A 7,235-nucleotide genomic window follows, 5' to 3' on the forward strand; every position below is an offset into this window, starting at 1 on the left:
AAAAATGGTAAATGGATTCATAGAGAGAAAAAATGGTTGACGATAAAGTTAAACAGTAACTGCTCTTTTTATTTTCTTTTTGCCTTGTTTTATTGAAAATGGTTATAAATTTGTTTTTGATCCAAATAAGTAATCCATAAAAGCCATTGAATGATTCATTTAGTCGCTGTGTTTTTTGTAGAATACAACACAACATACATGACAGAGAATGAAAACTACACAATAGTGTGTCCTTCAGGCTTTTACATCCATATCTATGAAGGATATTATGGTGCAGAATCTGTTCCTTGTTCGATAAGTGACCCAGTAACACCCTTGCGTACAGCTTGTCATGGCATTTCTGGCTCATGTAATGTCATATTCAGTGACACTTTCTTCGGCAGTGATCCATGTTCTTCTTACCCGTCAGCTGTCAAAAGTGGATACATTGTTTATCACTGTGCAAGTAAGGGATTTCTTCATTATAGATCTCATATGAAGAGATTTGTGCTTAACACGCTATCAAAACCAGAAGATTTACCTGAACCAGGTCTTATTCTCTCAGTACGTTCTCAAGAGTTTCCTTGTGAAAATTCTCTTTGTTTCATATTTTGCGTTTTTTATTTCAGTTTGGTGTTTTTTAGTATTTCTTGATATGTTGTTATCGTGTTGAATTTTCGAGTCATTTACATCAATATCTTTCCTCACAATAAATATGAAACACAAAAACTTTCTATCAACATATTTGAATGATGAGGCAGCTCAGTATTTTACTATTGATATATTGTAGGAAGCAAGACATTGGATGAAGCTCGAGGACGTATGTATTCCCAGATAAATTCACTTTCTAAGATTTGAAGAAGAGATTTTATGTTCAATAAACTTTTCAATGATTCACGTCATCCTTCTTTGTTAGATTTCAGACTCTCTCCTGTTATTGTGGATAAATTTGGTCATGAGACACCAGAAAAAGCAGGAAAAATGAAAAATATCGACATTGTAATGTAAAATAATTACAATGGTATGATTCTATTGCCTAATTTTTTCACTAATTCTTTACAAATCCATTTCAGCATGGCGATTGGTATTTAAGGTACCAAGCGGTACCAGCCCACCTGCTGGATACAACGATATTATGGCCTTATATACATCTAGTGATGCATACAATGAGGGAAACACGGCAGCCATGATAGATTTTTCATCAGGTGGAAGTATATACAAGTCTTCTATCCTGAACCAGTGGGGATCAAACTTGACTTCAAGTGCTGTAAGGATGTTATAGATATCTTGTACCATTCTATCTGTGTTTCTCTCATTTTGGTAATGTATACTGGTGTACTGTTAATGTGATTGTTCTGAGACACACCCACACACACTCACCCACACACATCCACACCCACACCCACCCACCACCACACACCCTCACACACCCATACACACCGGCACACACCCACACACACTCACCCACACACATCCACACCCACACCCACCCACCCTCACACACCCACACACATCCACACCCACACCCACCCACCCTCACACACCCACACCTACACACACCCTCACACACCCACACCCACCCACACACATCCACACCCATACGCACACACACCCAAACACCAACACCCACCAACACACACCCATACCCACCCACACCCTCACACACCCACCCTCACACACCCACATCCACCCACACCCACACCCACACACACCCACTCTCACACACCCACACCCATACCCACACCCACCCACACACATCCACACCCACACCCTCACACACCCACCCTCACACACACACACCCACACCCACACACACCCACACCCTCACACACCCACCCTCACACACCCACACCCACACACACACCCACACCCACACCCACACACACACACCCTCTCACACACCCACACCCACCCACACCCTCACACACCCACCCTCACACACCCACACATATATCCACACCCACACACCCTCACACACCCACACATATACCCACACCTACACACACTCACACCCACACATATACCCACACCCACACATATACCCACACACACTCTTAAAATCGTGTTGAGGAAATAATGTCATTGCTTTGTAGATATTCATTTATATTGAAAAGTTTTGACAAGTGTAATGTTCGTGGTAATGTTTTTAACCACTAAGTTCTATGCTATTGATGTTGTTTGAATAGGCGAAGGTCGCCCTGTACAAAAATGGCCTGGAACAGGCTTATGTGACATTTGATGTTTCTGGGAAAGGAAAGGACAACTGGTTTGATCATACTAGGATTATTGACTCCAGCTGGATTGACATTGAAACTGGGAATACGACAAGTGAAATCAAGTAAATATATCAATGGAAGTTATCATTTTACTGTCAAAGTTTGTCATCTGTTTCATGTTCTAAAAGATCATCAACTTTTGGTCATGTTTTCAGTATATTGTGTTTTTCTTTACATAACTCGACATTCAAAGGATAATTGTATTCACAATGGATAAATATAGCTCATGTCCATCTGTATTCTTTACAAGTTCGGGAGACAACTATAAGCGAGTATTCCAGATCAAAAGTGACTACACAGGCTGTAGTAATGAGACTGGCTGGTTCATGATGAAGGATTATGGTGCCACGGACGGGTGTGTTGAGTGGGACACTACTTCTACTACGATGCCGTATATGTACTACTCCACAACTGGACTGCGGACTCAGTGGTCCTCAGGTTTGTATCATTCTACAGCATTTGTATGTTGTATTGTTTGTAAATATAGTATCTGTTATTAGAAAACACAATAGAATCAGCTCTTTTTATGTTTGATTTTCGAATGAATAACAATAACTTGTTATTTTGAGATCCATGTTAGGTAACTAGGGAAGTAATGTGGCTTATCACTTGAGATCCATGTTAGGTAACTAGAGAAGTAATGTGGCTTATCACTTGAGATCCATGTTAGGTAACTAGAGAAGTAATGTGGCTTATCACTTGAGATCCATGTTAGGTAACTAGGGAAGTAATGTGGCTTGAGTGATATGACCAATCATCATATTAAAGATGATCATTATATCATTCTTGATTAAGATTTTCAACATTGTTCTAGAACAATTGACAGATCATAAAGTTTTAAGGTCATATGACCTATATGGTGTTTCTTCCATCGTGCTGCACCATGCAGGGATAAAGGACTACCAAGTTTGGTCAAATGAATGACCCTGATGTAATCAGTTCAAAGGGGTCTTATGTGTTGAAAAGTTGAAAAAGCTTCTCTTAATAACCAAAAGGCCCAGAAATGTTGGGCCTGTAGCAGGCTTAGCTGAAGGACTACCAATTTGTTTATCTGAATGACCTTGAGCCATTTTCAAGGTCATAGGGGTCCAATAGGTTGCAATACCTTCTTCTCAATTAACAAAATTCACTTTATGAACCTACAAAGACTTATTTGTAAGCTGTATGTAGAATAGGTGAGTGATTCAGGCCCAATGGACCTCTATCACAGGTCTTTAAGGTCAGATGACCGTTCACGTCCATGGGCCTCTTGTTAATTGCTTCATGTTTTGACTCAAAACATTGCATATAGAACATTAAAACATACCTAGCTCCAGTACAGATATTATGTTAGGCTTCAAAATGTCCTCAATTTATTTGGTGAAAATTTTATACTTTTGTTAACTTGCAGCTGAGAAAGAGTTAGCAGACAGCTTTGCGATTTTCTTAATGGGTAAGTTGTTTGTTAAAACGGATGAACTGGAGTTTAAAGATATAATACGCAGTTCGTTATCAGATTCTCTATCATTCAGATTAATGTTATAATGGTATTTTAGATTGTTTCTCATGGTAATGAAATAAAATTTGATCTATTTACTTATTTGTTATAATTTTGTTTTAAATGTCGTTTGTCAGATTGGCACATGGTATTCAAAGCAGTGGCAGAAGTACAGACAGATGGCAGTTTGGAGACATTATGGACGGGGTCTACTTCAGTCAATGATGGCGTTGAGTCTGCCATCTCAGTGACCAATTCTCCAGCTAGTAACTATAAATCTAGTGTAGTGGAGGCCTGGTCGGAAGATTTCACGTTCATTGATATGGTATGTCGAGTTCTATCTTAGTGACAATAAACAATGCACTTAATGAACTCTGGGGGAGGCACAATGTCCCACAACTAACGATATCCGTTAAATCCTTCCGGGGACTGCCGTTAGTATACCTCACTAAAAAAGGGTAGAATGTAGGTCGAGAGTGAAGACAACATGAACAGCTCCTTCCCAATTCACGATTTATTTCGGATCCGAAATTTGTCAACAACTTGATGTACAAATAAATCGTGAATTGGGAAGGAGCTGTTGGTGTTGTCTTCACTCTCGGCCTACAATATAATATATGGTGATCTATTGATTGTGATTTATTCCTTCCAAGGATCAATGATATACTTCTGTCATCTTATTGTCTGTAGTTATGTTCACTATATATGATTGTATAACTTGTAAGATTGAACAAAAGACACACAAGTGATTGTCTCTTTTCAACACAAATTTAGACTCCTATTAGTGGAGCCAAATGACACATTAAATTGCATCATCAGTGATTACACTATACAATCTATTTTCATGAGTCCTTTTCAAATTTAGTGCTAAAAACAACGGGTACTACAATGCAAAATTAAGGTATTTCTAAAGATTCTAGTTTCATCAATTGAAATTCTATCAATACAGAAACATGGACTCCAATGTAGAACTGCATCATACAACTGTCTTGTCCTCGGACTTGTCAGTGATGATCAGGGCCTGAATCATGAGAACCTAAACCTGAGGCAGTCAAAGAGAAAATAAATAATGATAAATGTTATAAAGGAGATGAGAATAAGTTTCTTAATTTCCAATATTAAATGGTTTCAAAAGGATCTCAAGCACTGGTGTATTTTCTGAACTGTGGCACTCTTTTAATGAACCAAAACAAGGCATGCAGGTTACAGCAAACATTCAAGACTCCAGTCTGAAGTTGATTCTCATAAACATGTGTTAACATACATGGTTCACTTAACTGGTTATTCTTTGTGTGTGCTTTCTTTATCCTTAAAGGTAAAATATGCCTATTTCACTGGTGGCATTGAGAATGCCTGGATAGTTTTTGACGGGATCAGTACAACAAAGACTTCATGGCTTGCGGACAGTAAAATTCTGTACTCCAGCTACAGTGATATACAGACGGGTGGCAAAACAACAGTTAGTGTAACAGGGTAAGCTAATAACAAAAATGGCATTAATTATTCATTCGTCATGAATGTCTGACATTTGTACATGACATGGACATTCAAATCATGAGCAACACACACACATCAGGTTTGAAGTTAAACCAAAGTTGATTACTTACACATATATATTACTGTGTAAGAATACTTAACTGGCTTCATCTTAACTGGGGCTGTGGTGGCCAAGTGGCCTTTGAGTGTGTTTACCACTAATCTTCCACCTCAAGGTCGCAGGATTGTGGCCTTTGAGTGTGTTTACCACTAGTCCTCCACCTCTAGGTCGCAGGATTGTTGCCTGTTTGGGGCAGTCGCCAGGTACTGACCACAGGTCAGTCGTTTTTCTCCGGGAACTCCATTTTTCCACCAATCAGAACTGATACAGCCTTAAATGACTGTGGCTGTTAACAGGGTGTAGAGCACCATAACCAAATCTAAATTATATTAACAGTTAATTATTTTGTCATTGTTACATTCAACGATAGAAAATGAGTTTAAGTTAAGGTACACAACCAGAAGTGATTTGCTGAAAATGATAGTCTAAACCAGCTTCAAGTGTAGATATAGATCTGGGATATGGTGACATTCAATCACATCTCAGTTTAATCATTAGGGAATCAATAACCTATTACATCTATAGAATTGATGAAATGAAAGTATCCAACCACAAGTGAAGATTTTGTAGGTATGGTATTTGGTGGCACTCGATCACAGCCACGGTTATTTCTCAAGTAATCAATATCCTATTATATCTATAAAACTGATTTTGTGTATTTTGTAACCCTAGCTCTTGTTCAGGAGTTTAATCACATTCAAAATCCAGTACATAGTACAAAGAGTGGAATTCAATAGTTTCTTGTGAATTACTTATCATACATTGTTATCAAGCTATTACAAAATACCACATGCTTTATATTATATATAGACGATCAGCTTCTGTATAAAGGAAGTTATAACACAGCGTGACATTATATTGAAACATTAAGATAGTGCAGTGGATATTTTTTGTTACAGAGATGGAATTAGATCATTTGCAGTGATCTATTCCTACCCAAGCTGTTCCGCACTAACTGGATGGATGATGACGTCTGATTATGGCAGCAGTACCACCTGTTCTTTTGACAATGCTGGAACTAAACCTTACTTCATATACAGTAACACTGACGCCTATGGTTTACCAGAGTCAGGTAAATATTGTATATGGTTGATGTGTATGGTTTACCACAGTCAGGTAAATATTGTATATGGTTGATGTGTATGGTTTACCACAATCAGTTAAATATTGTATATGGTTGATGTGGTTTACCACAGTCAGGTAAATATTGTATATGGTTGATGTGTATGGTTTACCACAGTCAGGTAAATATTGTATATGGTTGATTTGGTTTACCACAGTCAGGTAAATATTGTATATGGTTGATGTGTATGGTTTACCACAATCAGTTAAATATTGTATATGGTAGATGTGGTTTACCACAGTCAGGTAAATATTGTATATGGTTGATGTTTATGGTTTACCACAATCAGTTAAATATTGTATATGGTTGATGTGGTTTACCACAGTCAGGTAAATATTGTATATGGTTGATGTTTATGGTTTACCACAGTCAGGTAAATATTGTATATGGTTGATGTGGTTTACCACAGTCAGGTAAATATTGTATATGGTTGATGTGTATGGTTTACCACAGTCAGGTAAATATTGTATATGGTTGATGTGGTTTACCACAGTCAGGTAAATATTGTATATGGTTGATGTGTATGGTTTACCACAGGTTGGTAAATGTAATGCATGCATGATTGTGATTGGTTTATAATATTGGGCTTTACCTGTATGTATCAAAATTGCAAAAAGATTGCCAAAACTTATCAATCAAAGTTTCATAAGTCGAAATGCTGACCTTGTTTTTAAAGATTAATGCACTAGTGCCTGAAATATTGCCGTTAGATAAAGGTAAAATTTACCATGATTATAAAACATGTTTAAAAGTAACTTTTAAACTTGTTTGAAGATCACTCTA

The sequence above is a fragment of the Ylistrum balloti genome, unplaced genomic scaffold (assembly GCF_031769215.1).
Source record: "Ylistrum balloti isolate Yb309-2 unplaced genomic scaffold, AGI_CSIRO_Ybal_v1 Utg371684, whole genome shotgun sequence".
Classification (NCBI taxonomy): Eukaryota; Metazoa; Mollusca; class Bivalvia; order Pectinida; family Pectinidae; genus Ylistrum; species Ylistrum balloti.